We start from the raw sequence: 22100 nt of genomic DNA on the forward strand, positions 1-22100 counted from the left end.
GAGGATAAAGAAGAAAATATCCTGGCATTTTACAAAATATGCAAAAAAGAGGGGAGGGTGGGTGGGATGTTTCTACCTGTTCAGAAGATAGGAAGTGAACTCCTTCTTTTGTGACATCATATCCCTATCCTTCTCCACCCCCCGGCCCAGCTTTCCCCCTCCTTAACATACTGCTTCTCACCCAATCACAGCTGCATCTGATTTTTCAATCTTTAAACATAAACCAGTGTAATCTGGCTGCTGGTCATTCGGATCCCTTGTCATGCAGCCCCTGCGTTTATAGCTTCAGGGCTTCCTTTCTCGAAGACTCACACTGTGATCGGCCAATTGCTGATCACTCCGTCATAGCCCCGCCCCCATAACAGCAGCCACTCGCCCCTGTAACTGTCCCGCCTCCCTGCCCGGAATTTCCAGGCATTAGAGGTGGCAACCCTAAATAGGGGTGATTTAGTCACGGAAAAAGAAATAAATAAATAGACATTTATAGAGTATTCCTTATATTTTTTATTTTTATGATCATCAAACTATACCAAACTATAGTTCAAGAGAAGACTGTAAAACAAATTACATTCAGACACATTAACCAAATAGTGAACTAACAGATATGTCTATACAATACTTTCATTGAATATAAAATTTAATTCAATGTGAGCTCTGATTTTCATGTATTTTCAGACAGCTTTATCAAGGTGGAAAACTTGTTTTAAATTTGGCCAGCTGGAGAATTACAAGCAACAGACATCTCTATAAATGTCCATTGTTGCAGAAAATACAAGTTCACAAATTATTACTTCATAGTACTTCAACAATAAGCATCAGCAGAAGCAATTTGTACCAAGGAGTTGAGGCATCTGAAAACTTTAAAATGTTGCGTGACGATACTTTTGACGCAGAACAATTCATTTGATGAGAGACAATTCTTTTCATGAGAGACCATACTTTTGATGCAAGAGAAAATTCTTTTGATGAGAGAGACAATTATTTCGGCGTGCAACAATACATTTGACGCGCAACAATACGTTTGTCGAGCGAGACAATTCTTTTGACGAGTGAAACAATTCTTTAGATGCTCGCAACAATTCTTTTGACTCAGGTGACAATTTTTGGACGTGCTGTGAATTTTTCTACAGCAAATTTTATCCCCCGTTTTGTGAAAAAATCCACCAATGGTGAAACATGGAAATTCGCAGCATATCCTGGCTAATTTTTTCACCCATCAGTAATTGTATTCCTTCTCTATAGCCTCTGCAATGGTTGCCACAGTTTCAGCCCAATGATGTAGAGTCCTTATAACTCCTAGTTTATGTTCCAGAGGGTGGTGGAAATCAAACAGTAAATACTGATCACTGTGGGTGGGTTTCCTGTATACTTTAATATCTAGGTTTCCCCACTTTTTTTTATAACTGTTGCATAGTTTAAAATTGCCAGTTTGCTGTCTTTCACATCTTCCCTTGTGAACTTGAAGTTTTTCATCCACAGAGTTTATGTGTGCAGTGAAGGCTGGAATCTCATCTTGCCCTAATTTTGCCCCTGGTGTCATCCAGGTGCAGTATCTCCACGTATCTGAACCAATGACTTGGTGTTGTTCCCTTGAAGGTGTTCAGGGTTATCTTTTCACAACAATTCACACTTCCAATCATGTACATTGAAAAATTAACACCTGCCTTAATGAGGTACCATTGTGACTGGATAACACTTTCACACACCTTTGAGTTTCAGCCAACACCTAGCTAACATCCATAGTGATTGGATGTATGTGACTGTACTACCCTCAAAGGTTTAAATGCTCCCTACCATTCAAGAAGCCACCTGGATGCATCAACTGCTTACAGTTCAGCTCAGCAACCCTTCTTAAATAGCTTACTTGAGAGGATGGAAACTTAAATTTATTTATAAAACTAACATTTTAGAAACATGGTAAACATTAAAAAATAAAAAGAAACTAAAATAGTTCATAATTTAAAATATTAGGTATAGGCTTTGTTATCCAGAATTCTTGAGACCTGGGGTTTTTGGATCACTATTAGGGATGTAGCGAACCTCAAAAAAAAGTTCGCGAACCTGTTCGCGAACTTCCGCCGAAAATTGCGAATATTCGCGAACTTTGCGAACCCCATAGACTTCAATGGGAAGGCGAACTTTAAAAAATAGAAAAGCCATTTCTGCCCAGAAAACTGATTTTAAAGTTGTTTAAAGGGTGCCACGACCTGGACAGTGGCATGCAGGAGGGGGATCAAGGGCAAAAACCTCTGAAAAATTGACACACGCCGTTTTTCGAAATGATCGGTAATTTTGCGACTTTTTCGTATTTTTCGGCCCTTTCGTAAAGTTATCGTAAGTTTTGCGACTTTTTCGGAGCTTTCGTAACGTTATCGTAAGTTTTGCGACTTTTTCGGAGCTTTCGTAACGTTATCGTAAGTTTTGCGACTTTTTCGGATCATTCGTACCGTTATCGTAAGTTTTGCGACTTTTTCGGATCATTCGTACCGTTATCGTAAGTTTTGCGACTTTTTCGGATCATTCGTAACGTTATCGTAAGTTTTGCGACTTTTTCGGATCATTTGTACCGTTATCGTAAGTTTTGCGACTGTTTCGGATCATTCGTAACGTTATCGTAAGTTTTGCGACTTTTTCGTACCGTTATCGTAAGTTTTGCGATTTTTTCGGAGAATTCGGACCGTTATCGTAAGTTTTGCGATTTTTTCGGTGCCGGCGAACCCAAATTGCGAACATCACGAAAAGTTCGCGAATTTGCGGACTTGCGAACACCCGATGTTCGCGCGAATTAGTTCGCCGGCAAACAGTTCGCTACATCTCTAATCACTATATCTTATTGGGGTGGTTCACCTTGAAGTTAACTTTTAGTATGTTATAAAGTGTCCTATTCCTAGCAACTTTGCAATTGGTGTTCATTAACTACATTGTTACACTCAAGGGGGTATTCCCTACTCAGAAAGTTCAGTTGCTTTAAGCTTAATTCTGCTAGATACTGTATATCATACCTGCATGAATGAAAATCTTCATAGACATATACCTTAATCTAGGATTGTTCTGTCACCAATATGAATTCTTGAAAGTGTGGAATTGTATAAAGACAGTACTAGTGACTGTGAAATGGTAGTTGTCCTTTAATCCCCATGCATACCACCCCAATCTTCTATATCCTCCATTCTGCATAGTAACTGGAATGGGGTTGCCTTTCTGGTAAGTCAAATTTCTCCCAATGTCAAAAGTCACCCAACATCATTGGTGCATGTGCATTTTTGCAGACAGCAATGCTTAGTTGGGTCCTTAGAAAGGAGAAAGTAGTTGGTAAAAGGTTCATGTCTGCACAATTATGCAGGTAAGTCAGGATAAATTACATAGTACTATTAAAATTTTAATTATTTATTTAAAACAGAAGATGGTCATCCCATAATTTGGGACTCTCTAGATAACAGGCTGCTTAATAGGGGATCCCATACCTAACCCCTTTCCCCATTACTATACTGCATATTATCTTATTGTTTCAGCATTATGGACACCAGGACATTGGGGTGGCATTGTATATGATCTATTTAGACTTGAATAATGCATTTGAAACAGTACTATACAGAAAGTGACTGATTACTTTAAGGAAAAATGGCCTAGAATCTAATATTTGTATTTGGAGAGAGAACTGGCTAAAGGATAGATTGCAAAAAGTAATGAATGTAGTATTTTCAAATTGGACCAGTGTTGTTAGTGTCGTACTGAAGGGGTCTGTCCTTTTCCCTTTTTAATTTGTTTATTAATGCCTCTGAGCCCTGTAATTTTGCTGACAATACTAAATTGTAAAAAACTCAAAGTTCCATGCAGGATGCTGCTACTTTGCAGAGCAATTGAAAATCTGGCACATCGGCTAATTGTTCATAAGTTAGACATAACATAAATTGAGTTATGCACAAAATGGTACCATGCTGGGGGTCTTATTCATTGAAAAACTGTGTAATCAAGGCAGAGTCACTCAGTGGCTACTAAAGAAAATAAAGTACTGTCTTGGATAAAAAGGGCATTTACTCAAAGAATGAGTTTATAATTTTGCCTCTTTATAGATGTCTGGAAAGACCTCACTGAGTATGCAGTGCAATTTTGGGCTCCAGTCCTTAAGAAGGATATTGGAGACCTGCAAATAAATTGGTAAAAGGAACAGATGATTTAAACTTTGAGGAAAGACTGTCAAGGTTGGGGTTGTGTTCTTTGAAGAAGGCACTTGCGAAGGGACATGATTAGTCTTTAAAGTACATCAGAGGGCATTATCGACATATAGCGGGGGATTTTTTCTTATAAAAAAGGAAGTACCAGAAGCCAACCTTTTAGACGTAAGGGAACAGAACTCTTCTTTTAAAGCAGTGTAGGTGGTTCTTCAAAGTGAGGGCAGTGAGGTTGTGGAATGCCCTGTTGTGTGATGTTGTGATGCCAGATTCTATTTATGCCTTTAAGAGTGGCTTAAATGACTTCTTGAACAAACATAATATCAAAGGCTATTATAATCTTAGGATGCAAAACCTTCCAGTTGGATTTAATTGATGGTTAATTGATTTTTTAGTAGACTTACGGTACAGAGATCCAAATTACGGTAAGACCCCTTATCCGGAATACCCTTGGTCCCAAACATTCCAGATAACGGGTCCTATACCTGTATTTATATTTTTTTTCCCTTTAGCTTCTTGTTTAATGATTTTGAATTTACCCTGCACACTACTTCTGATCTGTTTCCTTGTTTGTGAATACATATTGTAATATGTGTTATTTTAGAAAAACTATCATTTTTTTTTAAATTTGCTTTTCTTGCATTTCTCTTTGCTACTTAGATTTATTTTTCTTTATTGTTATTGTAATTCTGTTACTCTGTTGATATAATTTAGCAGGTTTTTTTTAAATTTTTTTTTTTTTAAATAATTTCATTATGAATACTGCGATTTATATCTTTGTTGCAATAGTTACTAGGCAACCACCAACATATGCACGGGTACCTGCCTGTGCTTCATTTCTTTTCTTTGTAGATTTTTTGTTAATTTTCTTTGAAAATCAATGTTTAGAGAGGTCCTAAAAGAACTGAAGAATACACTTAATCGCTACTTTTTGATTTCTTTTACTCTGTTGTGTAATTATAATTAAGCACCTTTGCTATAAAATATCAATTAGGTATAATTCTTTATACACTTTTTCTGCTACCAAATTATTGGTTTTTAATAACACACTCTCTTTGTTATTGACGAGACATGCGAAGTTTGGCAATGTATATTGTCTTCTAATTTGCTCTGTTTGTGTGCATGTTTAAATTATTTTCATATCCCACTGAAACCCATTATGCACCCAACATTTAACATATCAAACATTCTTCCTTTAATTTCTACTTCAATGGAATTATCATACTACATTATTATGCTTCCTTTTGAAATCTTGTTTATACCACATGCCTTTTAAGCATTAAAGTAAATGTGAAAGTTTGTCTAAATTGCTTTATCAATACAACTAATTAAACAAATAAAATATACCCTCTCTATGAAAAAACGGAAAAAAAAAAAACACACAAGAGAAAATTTTTTCTACATTAAAAGTTTGTAACTTTTAAACTATAATGTACAAATAAACTATGTCTAGGCAACATATTTTGTGATAGGTATTCATAATATAGGCATGTAGCGAGCCATTAATGACATATGATCCTTGTAATGTAATAACTAAACCCATTGCATTCTACACAGCTTATCTGCTATTTAAACATGTGCCTTTTCTGCAGTGTAGGGCAACAGTAAGTTATGTTTACCGTATATACTCGAGTATAAGCCGAGTTTTTCAGCACAAAAAATGTGCTGAAAAAGTAATCCTCGGCTTATACTCGATTGTTTACGGTAGTCAGCACTGCGACCCCCCCGTGGGCGACCTTCCCTTTGTGCAGACACACGGCGCGAATGCATGTGGCATTGAACAGTAACATAGTCCGTATGTCCCTTCATTGTACACCCCGCGACGCACGTCTAGCAGTGCCCACGCTACACCATTAAGGGACATACACTTTCCTTCTGACCTGTCGGCGCGAATGAATGTGGCGTGCCGTGGCTTGATGCACGTCCCATCGTTCCGGTATTTAGAAGCAGTTACAGAGCGCTAATGTCACTTAATGGTGCAGCACGCGGCACGCATGCGCACGGCATCACAGCGCTCTGTAACTGCTTCTAAATACCGGAACGATGGGACGTGCATCAAGCCACGGCGCGCTACATTCATTCGCGCCGACAGGTCAGAAGGAAAGTGTATGTCCCTTAATGGTGTAGCGTGGGCACTGATAGACGTGCGTCGCGGGGTGTACAATGAAGGGACATACGGACTATGTTACTGCTTCATGCCACATGCATTCGCGACCTGTCAGCTCTGTCTCATGGCTGCTTAGGTATTTTCTGTCTGTAACAAAAATCTTGTTTTTAACCGAATAGTGATTAAGCTGTGAGAACCTGCATACATTAATGATAACAAAGAAGCTCCAGAATGAGCCAACATTTGTTTTTGTTCTTTTTTGCATTGCCTTATGATGAATTGCACACTCAACTACACTCAACTCAGCTACAAACTCATAAAACTCAAAACAATGAAGTTGTGAGCTTTCAATCACTATAGACTGCACATTTTTAGTTATATGATAATGCACTAATCCAGGGGTTTTCAGATTATTTGGGTTCTTGAATTCTTGACCTAAAAGTTTAAAACTCGAGATCTTTAAAGCCATCATGTGCGACGTGTGCTGCACCATTAAGGGACGTATGCGCTCTGTTACTGCTTCTAATTACCGAACTGATGGGATACACATCAAGCCGCAGCCCGTCACAGTGGGGTGCACATTCACTAAAAAAGGCACATAAAAAGACCACTAAAAAAGTATAAAAAAAAAACTTTTAAGGGCAGATCTTTAGAAATAAAAAAGCTCCAATGATGCACTGTGCCTACTTAGGATTTGTAAGTAATTATTTTTGGTAATGGAGATTCACTAATGATGGGAGCACACACAGCACACAGAACCAATGGGATGAGCACAAAGCACACAGCAGGATGGCAAGTACTTTATAATTAGTATGGCAGCTTCCTTAGTCTTCCCAAACTTGCTTTTGTCTGCTGCTGTAGCATTTTTCTTTCCCTAAAGTTATCTATTATTTATTTATCTGTTATTTGATTATTGAAACTTAGCAGTAGCGGCTGCATTTCCCACCCTAGGAGGGGTTCCCTAGGCTTATACTCGAGTCAATAAGTTTTTCCAGTTTTCTTAGGTAAAATTAGGTACCTCGGCTTATGTTCGGATCGGCTTATACTCGAGTATATACGGTAATTAATTTACACCACTTTCATTTTTTGGTGTTACTGTTGCTGCTATTTAGTTATGGAAGCCACTTGAGCTGGCTATGGGAAAAAGGCACATGTGTACACAGCAGACAACAGGTAAGCTGTATACAATACAATAGTAAGGATAAACAGGGATAAAATGTAACTCATTAATTAAATGATAGGCACTCAGACAATCAGCCTTACTGCTTTGCAGGCCTGGCACAACAATCCCGGAAAGGTGGAGCTGTTTACTCACTTAACAATTATGGATAATAAACCACAGGCAGAATAACTGCTTAGTGGATTTAATAATGTCTATTACAGCACAACATGTTTCCGGCCCCATGTGCCCTCAGTCAAGTGTGTAACAACCAGAATGCTGTAAACAATTTATACCACTAAAGCCCACCCCCAAGTTTCTCTAATTGGTGAGATCCAGCTGTTCTTTACATAGGTGTAAATTCCATCATAATAAAGCCCTTTAAATGCAAAGTCCATATATTCACTGAGTGAGAATACCTGTGAATTAATACATTACAACTTTTAAAAACAAATGGTCTGGTACTATGTATTTTAGCCTACCAGGGGACCCTACTCAGTTTCTTCAGTGACTAATTAGGAAAGGCATATACAATTCACCTATATACAAACAATTATCCAGTGGCCGTATATCATATAAGCCTACCACCATTCAACAATAATTTAAGAGCTATACACTTACTAACTAGCTATGCAATTATTACACCAACAAAATTATTCCTAGAAAGCTTTGAGGTTCCATGCATCATTTAACCCCTCAGGCACCAAAGTATTAACTATCTTAATCCATAAATCTTCCTGTTGTGAGAGTCATATTTTTCTATCACTACATCTCATATCCCTGGCAATTTCACCCAATACACACCATCTAAACTGTGTAGGGTTATGTTTATGCTCATTAAAGTGTCTAGATTAATTATGAGCAAAACTTTTTGCCAGGGATGGCTTGGCTGCAATGCAAAACAGGGCAGATTCACTATCTATATACCAGTCTAGCTACCAGTGTGTCAGTTTGTGTGTTTGCTTTAAAATTCCTGATGTTATCCTTATGTTCCTGAATTCTCAATCTGATTTCCCTTGTTGTTTGTCAAACATAGCCTAAACCACACGGGCATTTCAATAAATATACTACATATGTTGAACTGCATGTGGCATATACTTTCAATTTAATTTCATGCCCCTTTTTTGGATGGTTAATTGATTTCCTTTTAGTAATCTAAGAGCAGAAATTACAGCCTAAGCAGGGGAAAATACCAATTTTTGGTTTTCCATGAAAAAAAAGCTAAAGATTATATCTTATTTTGCAGGTCATGAAATAGATTATAGCAAGCATATACTATAGATGAAATAGACTATAGCAAGCATAGTCAAGGTAAAATTAATGGTAAGAACAAATTCACTGGTGTAATAATTGCATGGCTAGTTAGTAAGGGTATAGCTGTTAAATGATCGTTGAATGATGGTAGTCTTTTATGATATACGGCCACTGGATAGTAGTATGCATACACGGGAATTGTATTTTCCAAATTAGGCAGTGAAGAAATTAAGTTGGTGCCCCCGGTAGGCTGAAATACACAGTACTAGACCACTTCATCTTATGAAAAATGATGATGTATTAATTCACAGCATGCATGCATGCATTCTCACATGATGTATATATGGACTTTGCATTTGAATTGACTTTTGTATAATCTTTATTTTCAAAATTATGATGGACTTATACACCTATCTAAAGGAGAGTTGGATCTTACCAATCAGGAAATCTTGGGAGTGGGCTTGTGTTGTATAAATACTATAGTTTATAGCATTCTGGTTGTTACACACTTGATAAAGGACATATAGGGGCCAAAACATGTTGTGCTGTAATTAATTCACTAAGCAGTTATTCTGTGTCTGTGGTGCTCTCCTCTTCATTATCAAAAAAGTCATTCATGACTATAGAATGAGATTGTTTTTTAATATAAATTAGAATATGTGGTGCCAATAAATAATTTGTAGGCACTGATCAACTGATACAACAAACTGTTGAGGGGGTACATTTTTCAATGGTCACAAATTATGGAGCTGCATGGTTGCTCAGTGAGTAGCATTTTCACCTTGCAGCCCTGGGGCCCGGAGAAGTTTGATTCCAGCTTGGATAATGTTTGCATTTTCACCATGTCTGTGCTGGTTTCTTACAGATACACCAATTTCCTCCAACCCTCCAAAAATGTACAGGCAAGTTAATAAACTCCTGATAAACCTAGCACTACTGTGTGTGAATGGGATAGGCACTTTTTAACTTTTAAGCTCTGCTGGGGCAGAGACTGATGTAAATAACACATATTTTCTGTAAAGCACTGAGTAATATATGAGCACATTATAAAGAACAGATGATTTTAAAAAATGCCCAATAGTCGTGGCCAAAGAAAATTAATGCTGCAGTTTGCATTTTCTCGTTTGACCAATTTTCATTCTATTGATAAAAATAATGAATGCAGGAATCTAAAAAATGTAATCAATCCCGTTCAGACCTACCGAGATACCATAAAAAAAAACAAAAAGGGATAAACAAATACTGCTTTAATTTCAGTGTAGCATTTACAAATAATTTCAATACCAATGAAAATGTCTGCATTATGTTTATTGGAAAGTTGTTTACAATACATTTTCTCTAACTAAAAAAAGCTTTTAGGGTTACTTGCACAGGAAACCAGCAATTCCCAATGCAGCCAAGCTTGAGGATATACTAAGTTTATGTAGTAATGTTATGCTCATGCAGTACACTAATGTATATATCAAGAAACCTATGCAGCATGCAAAGTGACTGAAAAGGTACATTTTACCGAGCCAGGGAAACACACACAAATTAAGGTATAACATTTATTTGTGTGTATAACAGTTATTTTTATATACACTCATACAATAGAATCTCCCATTGCCATTCAGAACCTTTCCAGTGCCTGTATCTCTCATGTAGAGATGGAGTGTGATTGCTATAACTCGCTATGATAAGTTAGCAAATAACCACAAAACAGGACAAGTACATTTACATTAGTGCCACCTAGAACAATATACCTGTATTTATTCTGCAGAAACCATTACCATACCTGAGTAAACAGCTTTAGAAGCTTTCTCCGTTTGCTTAAGACAGCAGCTGCCATTTTAAGCAGCTTCCTGCCTGCAGTCTAGCCGTTATAGCTGAGATCACACATTCCTAAGGGAGGGGGTTTTAGCATTCTTGTGTGAGGGGGGAGTAGGAGAGGGGAGAGAGGAGAGAACTGCGCAGACTCTGGTCACAAAAATTAAGGATATTTCTGAGAGAGGAAGTCAGACACTGGAACAGACACAAGAAATCCTGTGTTTCTTTTAATAGAGGACTCAGTGCAGCATTACTGTTAGTGCTTATGGCTGTATTTACAGAGACCTTTCTGATAAAGCTTACTTAGTCTTTACCTCTCCTTCTCCTTTAACCTGTTCTACTTTTTTCTTCTTATAGCAGGCTATCATAATTCATGCCATCACAAAGTACTGATGTAAACTAAAGGCCAAACCAACCTTTTTCCATCTATCACATGACCATGTTGTTTCACGCAGAACAAACAATAAAGTTGTAATAAAAAACTAAAAATTATCATAAAGGCCATATGTAGGACAGAAGAATATGATGTTGTCCTCTAATAAAGCTCCAAAAACTGCTACATGGGTTGTTCTTAAATTTCCTTCATTCAGAGGGATAAGAGTGGTTAGATAATTATCTAAAATATTCTAAGGGTCTATGCATTGTTTTTAGTGTGCTCAGAACAGTTTGTAGACTTGCTAACCTGTACGGAATATTTTTCAGATTAGATATTGTTTAGTGGAAATCATACAAGAACTATAATATTGTCAACTGATTGTCAGCATTAGTAATAAGCAAATCTGTCCTGTTTTGCCTAACTGAAAAATTTGTGAAACTGCAGAAAAATTAGCATGGTGAATAATTCACAAAATGCAACTACCATGCAAGTTTTTTATACGTTTTTATGCATTCCTTTTTTTGACGTGACTACAACTTTTTTGATGTGTCTGTGACTTTTTTGACACAGCCACAACTTATTTGAGCATTCTGTAATAGTGATTTTTATTGATGTGATCACAACTTTTTTCAAAATGTGGAATTCACAGCGAATTTATGCCTGGTGAAAAAATTTGTTCATTCTCAGTTACCTCTTTTATTGAATCTGTTTAATAATGACTAGGTCGACACTGAAATGTTACATTAATGTGAACTTCAAGACATGCAGCTATGTACATACATCCAGAATGACAGACATGTGTATGTGTTTATCTTAAAATACCCAACCCCAATTATATGGTAATGCCACGCCCCCTGTGACATGGACTACGTTACCCCCTTTTGCTTCTTGTAACTGCATTAAAAAACTAGAAGATGATAACAAGCTAGTGGATAGCCTGTGATAAAACCTTATGTAAAAAAGCCAGGGGATAATACATCTAGTCAGTTAATATTTCCATTTGACAAACAATAGGGAAAGTAAAATGTGCAGGTACAAGTTTATGTAGATAAAATGTAAAGGAAACAAACATGCTTTCGTGCCTTCAATGAACTTCAGATTTTTTATGTTTACAAAATATTTTTTGACAGCAGGTTTACCAGTAGCAATCAGTGGATACATAACATCTCCTTTGCCTTTTCTAAGGCCAACTTCCATGACAACTAATTGTTACTTACCAACACAACATGCAGCACTGAATAAGAGATGCTAGTGCTTTTATCTCTAGAAACATATGCTGTCACAATAAAACAGGAATTAGTTTTTAATGACAGTGTAGTTTTCTGGGCATCTCTGAGTAGAACCAGCACAAGCAACAACACTAATTCTATAAAAGAAAAACATTGCATATCTGGTACATGTATATGGCAAACCTCATTTTATTGATTTTTTTTTTCTTTTGGGGATATTTTGTCAGCCTCATCATATATATATATATATCTCATCATATAAAATTATTTGGGGTATCCAACTAAAACTAGATGTATAGGGAAATTAGAAATAGTAGACCTTGCATATCATACATCAAAGAAAATTCATTTGCATACTGCAGTGTCTGAGCAATTTATGTGTTACTGAATCTGCATTGGAAAGTTTCAAAGGTTGTTTCCCCAAACCAATTTTTTTTTGCCATTAAAATCCTATATTTACATTATACTTGAATGCAGAGTGCTCTTTTTGAGAAATTAAAACCATACTTAAATACTTTAAAATACCTATTAAACTTGATTTTGCATCGTGACCCATTGTTTCTGTAACATGCAATATATACATTATTAAATAATTGTAGTAAGTAGAGAAACATGGTAAATACATGCAAAGTATTTCACCTACATTTCTTAAAAGAGAACTAAACCCTAAAAACTAATATGGCCAGAAATGACCCTCAACTGTAGGATGCTGCCACTTTGCAGAGACATTTGACTAAGGTTATGAACGAATTAAATTACACGCTAAATGGTAGTGTGGTGGTGGCCTCATTTATTGATAAGAATTTTTGTGGATAACAAACTGTGTAACTCTAGACTGAGTTACTAGGTGGAGTACACTCACATCAAAGAACATTGACTTGAGGGAAAAAAATACAATTTTTACAGATCTGTGGTAAGGTCTTAGTATGCCGTGCAGTTTTGGGCTCCAGTCCTTATGAAGAATATTGTGAAGAATATGAGATAAAGAAAGTTTAGATATTAAGGAGCTGGAATAATTAAACTACAAGGAAGGAAGAAAATGTAATTTCATTGGGACATGATTACTCTTTACAAGTGTATTAAAGGACATTAAAGACAGATAGCAGTGGATCTTTTTTCAATAGTAAGGCTCAAAGAAGCAGAGGCACCTCCTTTAGAATTGAGAAACTGAATCAGCAAAGGTGGTTCTTCACAGTTTGGGCAGTGAGGTTGTGGAATGCTTTGCTGGGTTATCTTGTGGTGGCTTTTATTGGTATTATGTTAACCCCTTTTCTGTCTGACACCCCCCCCCCCCCATTTTATTGTTTATTGTTTGTTTTTCTTGTCTTATTTTCCTTCCAAAAGGGAAGTAGTAATTATTTTTATCTGTATCCAGAGAATGTACATTGGTTTTCAGTTCCAACAATTTTGAAAATTGTATTAAATTACACCTTCTGCAATTTTCTCCAACCATTGTAAACAATACGTTTTGTGAAATTATGATCATCTTGGAATTTACATTTGTCTAGTTGACTCCCCATGTACTTTTTAGAGTGTGCAATTTTTTAGATAATTTCACAATTTTCAACTCTTAATTTATTAGTTGAAATCAACACTGAATTAAAGCATGCCACCAATAAATTGCTCACTAGCTTAGTGTATTATATTAATTCCCGGCCCAATGTAGTTATTTACCACATCGCTTTAGGGTTTTTCCCTATCTGTAATGCAATTTGTTACTTAGCTTTCTATAAGGGGCTTCAACAGACAACCCAATAAAACATTTTGTTAAACTTGCACATTCAATACTATAGAGCAGGGATCCCCAACCGCAGGGCCGTGGCCCAGTGCCAGGCAGTGGGCAGCTTTCAAGTGGACTGCCTCTTTTCCCGGCTGCGGTGAATATGCGTCCTACACAAAGTGGTGCACATATGAAGGCGCCACATATTCACATTTGAATGAGTAAATCGCGGTGCAGTTAAAGGCGCTCGTATAAAGATATATCATCACATGGTATCATGTGAAATGTTTGTGATTCCCATGTATTTATCCCAGTGAAGTTTTCTTTATTATGACATTAATCATCAGTTGAGGCAAAATATTTGTCACCAACTAGCAGAATAACCTCTCCATTTTCAGAACATAATAATGAATACACCTTAAAAATTAGTTATGATCAAATTTTTTGGCAGGCATGGATTTGCAGCATTCTGCATTTCACCACTGTTTTGCGAAACTTCTGCGAAATGTTGCTGCGGAAAAAAGGGGCACAGTCGCATCAAAAAGGGGTGAAGCCACATAAAAAAAGGGGTGCAAAAAATGTCTAAAGTCGGGTGGTATACGCATTTTGTGAATTTTTAGCCATTTCACAATTTTTTGTACATTTTTTGCCTAAGCGAAACGGTACAAATTCGGACATTTTAAACAGCTGCATTGACTTCACATTCATCCACATTCTGGTTCTGTTTTGTTTGTATTCTCAGGACTTAGTTTACCTTTTACTTTTTATCTACATAAAACACCTTTTCTTTTTCAATAGAAAAACAAGTTTTGATTAATAAGTATTTTGCAAAGATGAATAAAAATGACCAGAAAAGACTTGAGAGCAGCCAGACTGTTAGAAACTACATTTGGGTTAATGATCTTTATTTCCCAGTCCTTATTTATTTCTTATTATGTCAAACTCTCATCAGTCATTTTGCCCCAGTTATTATTAACAATACATTTTGTTGTCATCTTTTGTAGTCTGTACAAATTAGAATTGATTGATTAAAATATATGGGTGCTAAGACACTACTGTAGTTTATTGAAAACCTGAAACAGTTACATTTATAATTATTTGATTTTAAATTATTTAATCCCAAGAGCAGCTAAACTGTTAAAGTTATTTTAAGTTTCTGTTCAATGCAGGGAAGTTTATCACTGTCCCAGTGCGCAATGACATATCACGAGAAATTGAAAAAATGTTTGCTGGAGTACAGTAAATCTTTTCGGCAACTGTCATTGCTAAAAGAAAATGTGATCAGCAGAAGGGCAAGTATTTTCAGGCTTTACAGAATCCAGTTTCGCACAACTGTGAAGCTTCCATGCCAACATACTCCTTTAAAAGGGATCATTTTTTATGCAATGGAACAAACAAGAACTGCCTGCCTGTATCTGTATACAATAGCTGGCCTCCAATGAGTTGAGGATGCTATCATTAATAACACTTGCCACATATGTTACATGTACGTTAAGACCTAACATTATAACATACAGATTGAAAACTTTTCAGCCATGTTTAAACTGAAACTTAAGGTATGTTGCTAGCATTTGCCCAATATTTTGTGTTCTTCTTTTGGTCTTTCCTGTTATTCTCCTGTTTATTTTTGATAAGGATTTAATTTGCCATTGAGTAATGTCATAAAATATGACTTTAGAATTACTATTAAACACAAAGAGGAGCAAAGGATTGTTCTATAGGTGTTCAAATTACATATTTTAAATCCACCCACTCATTGTTTATTTCTATACATCAGAACGAAATATGGCATAGACATATAACAGCACAATCCATAGGTATTGTCTATTATTAGTCAATGTCACTGACAAAACACATCATCTCTAAAATGATAACTAACATGATAGTTCCATATGAATTGTTGCCTAAAAAAGATTTGTAAGTGAAGTATAAAACTCTCCATATTTTTGTGTTCATTTTGTTAATGAAATTAGGTAACTTGATGATTGTAACTCTAGAATTGCTATCTGTCAAAATAATGACTTCAAACTGAAGGTTTATTGTTGAGCTTGTGGTGGCTAACAGACATAAAGGGGCTGATTTACTAACCCACGAATTCGAATCCGAATTGGAAAAATTCCGATTGGAAAACGAACATTTTGCGACTTTTTCGTATTTTTTGCGATTTTTTCGGCGCCTTTACGACTTTTCGGAAATTATCGCGACTTTTTCGTTACCAATACGATTTGCGCGAAAAAACACGAGTTTTTCGTAGCCATTCCGAAAGTTGCGATTTTTTTGTAGCGTTAAAACTTGCGCGAAAAGTTGCGCTTTTTTCGTAGCGTTAAAACTTAAAAGGCGCGACGTTTTGCGCAAATTTTAACACTACGAAAAAATCGCAACTTTTTGCGCAAGGTTTAACGCTACGAAAAAACCGCAACTTTCGGAATGGCTACGAAAAACTCGCGTTTTTCCCCAAAAATCGTATTGGTAACGAAAAAGTCGCGATAATTTTCCGAAAAAATCGCAAAATACCGATCATTACGAAAAAAACGCAATCGGACGCATTCGGCCCGTTCGTGAGTAAGTAAATGGGCCCCAAAGAGTAGCAAAAGTCTAACATGCAATATCAACACTAACTTCTCTTTTTGAGTTATTTTAACATTATTCACCTGAACAGTCACCTGAACAGTATTGTTTTTGAAACTGTACCAGGACTAATAATGAAATGATTTATAATGATATTTATACTTTTGGCCAATTTACTGCCTGTTGGTAATTTTAGAACATAGTTACATAGGGTTGAAAAAAGAGTCCATCAAGTTAAACCCTTCCAAGTAAACTCAGCACACACAACCCACACCTACCAATCTATACACTCACATACATAAACTATATATACAACCACTAGTACTAACTGTAGATATTAGTATCACAATAACCTTGGATATTCTGCTTGTTCAAAAACTTATCCAGGCCCCTCTTAAAGGCATTAACAGAATCTGCCATTACCACATCTCTAGGAAGGGCATTCCACAACCTCACTGCCCTCACCGTGAAAAACCACCTACGCTGCTTCAAATGGAAGCTCTGTTCCTCTAATATAAAGGGGTGGCCGCTGGTGCATTGATTATTTTTATAGGAAAAAAGAACATCCCCCAACTGCCTATAATCCCCTCTAATGTACTTGTACAGAGTAATCATGTCCCCTCACAAGCGCCTCTTTTCCAGAGAAAACAACCCAAGAACGTAATAAGGGGCATTAGTGCCGTATATATAGTTACCTTAAAGGAAAAAAGTTTTGTCTCATTGTGCTGTTAAGTAAAGCGGAACATGTTGTATACAGTAGTCATTTGTATGTATGAATAGTAAAGTCAATTTCCCGTGCAAAACCTTTTTTTTCTCTCAAAAAGAGCTAGGCATGTTCACTTAAAGGTTGAAACTGTAGCCATTACTGTAACATTTCTTTAGGTGAAGTGGTAACTAATAAAATTAAAACCAGTTGGGGTGGGGTGTTCAAGGCCCACTGGGGCTGCTACCCAAGGGGCCCCACAGTCCCTCTGGGACCCACCACCAGCCCCTTCCCCCCATGCACACACCTTATACTTACTTTTACCACGGGGAGGGAGGACAAAGTAAGAACAATGAGGGAGGGCACGCGGGGATCGGGCTTGGGTCGGTGGGCTCATCATGTTTATTCCTGGTGTCCCGCCAACCCAGTCCAACCCTGACTAAAACCCATTATTTACATATGTGTATACTTATGTAAATACTTATGCATTATCCTTTTAAATGCAATCAATGACACTTGAAAAAAATGCAAATGTCATTAATATTGAACTTTGCCCTCCACGTCAATTAATAAGATGAGGGGCCCTCTCCAGTCCTTCCCTTGTCTATTTAAGAAGCTGTCCAAGCATGGGTTTAGAAGAAATTGGCAACATGGGAGATTTATTTTCTCTATGAAGTACAGTTGTGGCATAGTGGAAAGAAGCTTCTCTAGCAAGGTAGGGCAGAGATGGTGAAAAAAACATGATGTAATTTTGGCTTTCATTTGACTCCATTTCAACAATATATTGTGGTTTCACCAAACTGTTGGCAAAGTTAGTCACAGCAAGTTTGCTCATCTCTATTAGGTATTATTTAATCCATGGAAGGTGCATGTCCGCCCGACTGTAAGCTGATTGCTAAAAAATAAATAAATGGATTCATTCAATTATTTCAATCTTAATGTTGGTAGAAATAAAACATATGGTTTGTTCTACCTACACTATTTAATAATAGAAACACAAGATTGATTTAAGTTAGCAAACATTTATGTTGATTAGCTTGGAATGAAAGACATGCCAGTTTAGTTTATATCTGTTTTGAATTGACTTTCTAAGGATAAAAACCAAACTATCCTTGTGCTTAGAAAATCTTTTGAGACGGTTTTGCTTTCTTCAAATCACAAAAGTGAAAGTTCACTAAAACTAAGCTGAATGTGTAAGCAACTTTTATTTTTTTCCCTCTAAACAAGAATATGTGAATTTCACAGCCTGTTGCAATTATGCACTGTAAAAATATGACTGTGAAAATTGCACAGGAAGTCCTTATTCAACACTTTGCCTTTGCTCTTTCCATGTCTTTGAGTAAATCTGACGTTATAAGCACAACTGACTCTCAGAGGACCTCTTAAATAATTTAAAGATGCTGATCCTTATATTCTACCATGAAAAGATGCTGACGTTATTTTAAATTAGTTTTTTTAAACTTAAAACACATTGAAGTGCATTTTGCTACCTGTGCTTTTCAGAAAAGGGTTTTTCCTGTGAGCTATTCAAGAGTAAAGCTATATTCATCTTGTTTTATTCATTACATTTGGCCACAACAACTTCTGCATTTGTGAATCTGATTAGCTTAATATGACATATACACATGTATTATGAATAGACCCTCTTTGCTAATGCAGACTGGGGGTGAGGTATATTCCCATCCAGTTGATATTTAATGATTTTAGGTAACAACGGAAAATATAGTTTATGCTTAATGATGTTCTTCACTTCAAAACTGCATTTCATCACGGCAAACTACACATTTAAATCTCTACCCAGAATGTATTGTTTTACCGCTGATAAACATAGGTTTGATTTAAATATGGGCAAAACGGAACAAAGGTTTAGTATATACTCATTACTCATGACAAACAAATATAGATCAATAATGTTGCCTGTTGGGCAGTACTTCAGGCAGGGAAATACTTCAGGCCTTAAATATGTGTCCTGATAATGTCGTTCAGTACATTAAACATATAACAGTTGGGTGAATCACTCCCTTAGGAAGAAATATAAGATTACTAACAAAGTGGTATCTCATTGCTTAGCTATTTGGTATATAAGGTTAAGTGTTACTTAGTCTCTAAACAAGCACCTTTACAGAAGAAACATTTACTTTATTCAATTTTTTAAAAAAATGCACAGAATGTTACTGATTCTACGAGAAAACGCTATTTGTACTTGGACAGAAAACTGGCTGACGGATAGATTACAATGATGGGTCCATTTGGAGCAATGTTATAAATGGCGTACCTTAGGGGTCTGTCCAGGGTCCAGTGCTTTTTAGTTCATCATAAAAGTATAGGTAATCCATCATCCAGAAACCTGTTATCCAAGAAAGCTCCAAATTGTGTCCTATAGACACAATTTTAATCAAATAATGAAAGTTGTTAAAAATGATTTCCTTTTTCTGTAATATTAAAAGAACAAAAAATCCTTCTGGTTGTTGCTAATTTTTTTTTGTAGCACAAAATACTTTTTTCTCCATTGTCAGTGCAAGATGACTAGGGGAATAAGCTGATCTTCTCTGGAGGTAGGGCAAAAAAAAACTTCCTCCAATCTTTTTCCTTTCCGTGACTCTACCTCTTCCTCCAGTTTTGTTTTGTTTTTTTGTTTTTGCTGCCTTGGACGCACTAGATTGTACTCTGTTTTAATTTTTATTGTTTTTTTATTTTATTCACAGGTTTAAGGAAGGTGATGGGGTTTGTCTTTATGTAAAGCCAGATTTAAAGCCATGTGCTAAAGAAATTACAAGAGACAGCAACGGGGAGGGTGTGGAATACCTTTGGGATGAGATTTCAGCAGGGCTAAATGTTTCAAAAAAAATTATCATTGGTGTATGCTACAAACAACCCCATATAAGTGAGGAGAGTGAGGCCCAGCTACTATTACAAATGGAGGAAGCTTAACAACTAGGTCAAGTTGTTATTATCCAGACTGGAGTAATGGGGTGGCCAGGTCAGAAAAAGCTAGTAGGTTTGTAAATAAGATAAAAGAACATGATTTTAAAGCCTTCAAGGAAATAAATAAAGCATGCAAAAAAGCTGTCAAGTAAATAGTAAAATATGAAGCAAGAAGGGGTGGGACCTTTATTATCACAGTTGGTCAGTTGGTTTTCTGTCTACAAAACTGAGGAGCCAGCTAATCAAGGCTTCCTTTAAAATAGACCCTATTCTATTAATACAACTACTGACGCATAGGTCACTCAGAAGGAAATTCAAAAGAGACGTTAACATGTAAATGTAAACAAGAGTCCAGGACTGGATGGGATTCATTCCAGGGTATTAAATGAGCTTAGCTCTGTGATTGCCAAGCCTCTTTACTTAATTTTGCAGGATTCATTAAGGTCTGGCATGGTGCTGATGGACTGGCAAATTGCTAATGTGGTTCCATTAGTCTGTTAGTCTGACATCAGTAGTAGGAAAGCTTTTGGAAGGGGTAATAAGGGATAGGGTACTTGAACACATTGCAGTTCACAATACAATAAATTTGTGCCAGCATGGTTTTATGCGTAACAGATCTTGCCAGACTAATTTAGTTGCCTTTTATGAGGAGGTGAGTAGGAACCTCGATGCTGAAATGGCAGTTGATGTCATCTACTTGGAAGGTTAATGATCAAATTGAGGAATATTGGCCTAGAACATAATATTTGTAATTGGATAGAGAACTGGCTGAAGGATAGACTACAAAGAGTGGTGGTAAATGGAACATTTTCTAATTGGACCAATTAGTGTGGTTAGTGGAGTACCAAGGGGTCAGTCCTTGGTCCTTTGCTTTTTAACTTGTTTATTAATCACTTGGAGGTGGGCATAGAGAGTACTGTTTCTATTTTTGCTGATGACACAAAATTGTGCAAAACTAAGTTCCATGCAGGATGCTGCTGCTTTGCAGAGCGATTTGACAAAATTGGAAAACTGGGCAGCAAACTGGAAAATGAGGTTCAATGTTGACAAGTGCAAAGTTATGCACTTTGGTAGAAATAATATAAATGCAAACTGTCTACTGAATGGTAGTGTGTTGGGGGTATCCTTAATGGAGAAGGATCTAGGGGTTTTTGTAGATAACAAGTTGTCTAATTCCAGGCAGTGTCATTCTGTGGCTACTAAAGCAAATAAAGTGCTGTCTTGTATAAAAAAGGGCATTGACTAAAGGGATGAAAACATAATTTTACCCCTTTATAGGTCCCTGGTAAGGCCTCACCTTGAGTATGCAGTGCAGTTTTGAGCTCCAGTCCTTAAGAGGGATATTAATGAGCTGGAGAGAGTGCAGAGACGTGCAACTAAACTGGTAAAGGGGATGGAAGATTTAAACTATGAGGTAAGACGAAGTTGGGGTTGTTTTCTCTGGAAAAGAGGTACTTGCGAGGGAACACGATTACTCTGTACAAGTACATTAGAGGGGATTATAGGCAGATAGGGGGTGTTATTGTTTCCCATAAAACAATCAACGCACCAGAGGTCACCCCTTTAGATTAGAGGAACGGAGCTTCCATTTGAAGCAGCGTAGGTGGTTTTTCACGGTGAGGGCAGTGAGGCTGTGGAATGCCCTTCCTAGAGATGTGGTAATGGCAGATTCTGTTAAGTTAAGTTAAGTTAAGTTAAGTTTTTGAACAAGCAGAATATCCAAGGCTATTGTGATACTAATATCTATAGTTAGGATTAGTGGTTGTATATATAGTTTATGTATGTGAGTGTATAGATTGGTAAGTATAGGTTGTGTGTGCTGGGTTTACTTGGATGGGTTGAACTTGATAGACTCTGGTCTTTTTTCAACCATGTGTAACTATGTAACTATGTAACTACTATTATTCAAAAAAGTTCTCAGCCTGGAAACTGTAGGCCTGTTAGTCTGACATCAGCATGGTTTTATGCGTAACAGATTTATGTGTGGGTTGGGTTCACTTGGAAGGGTTGCACTTGATGGATAGTGTTTTTTCAACCAATCTTAATTTATGTAACTATTCCATTCTTTTGTTGGTGCTGCT

The sequence above is a fragment of the Xenopus tropicalis genome, chromosome 1, assembly GCF_000004195.4.
Source record: "Xenopus tropicalis strain Nigerian chromosome 1, UCB_Xtro_10.0, whole genome shotgun sequence".
NCBI lineage: Eukaryota > Metazoa > Chordata > Amphibia > Anura > Pipidae > Xenopus > Xenopus tropicalis.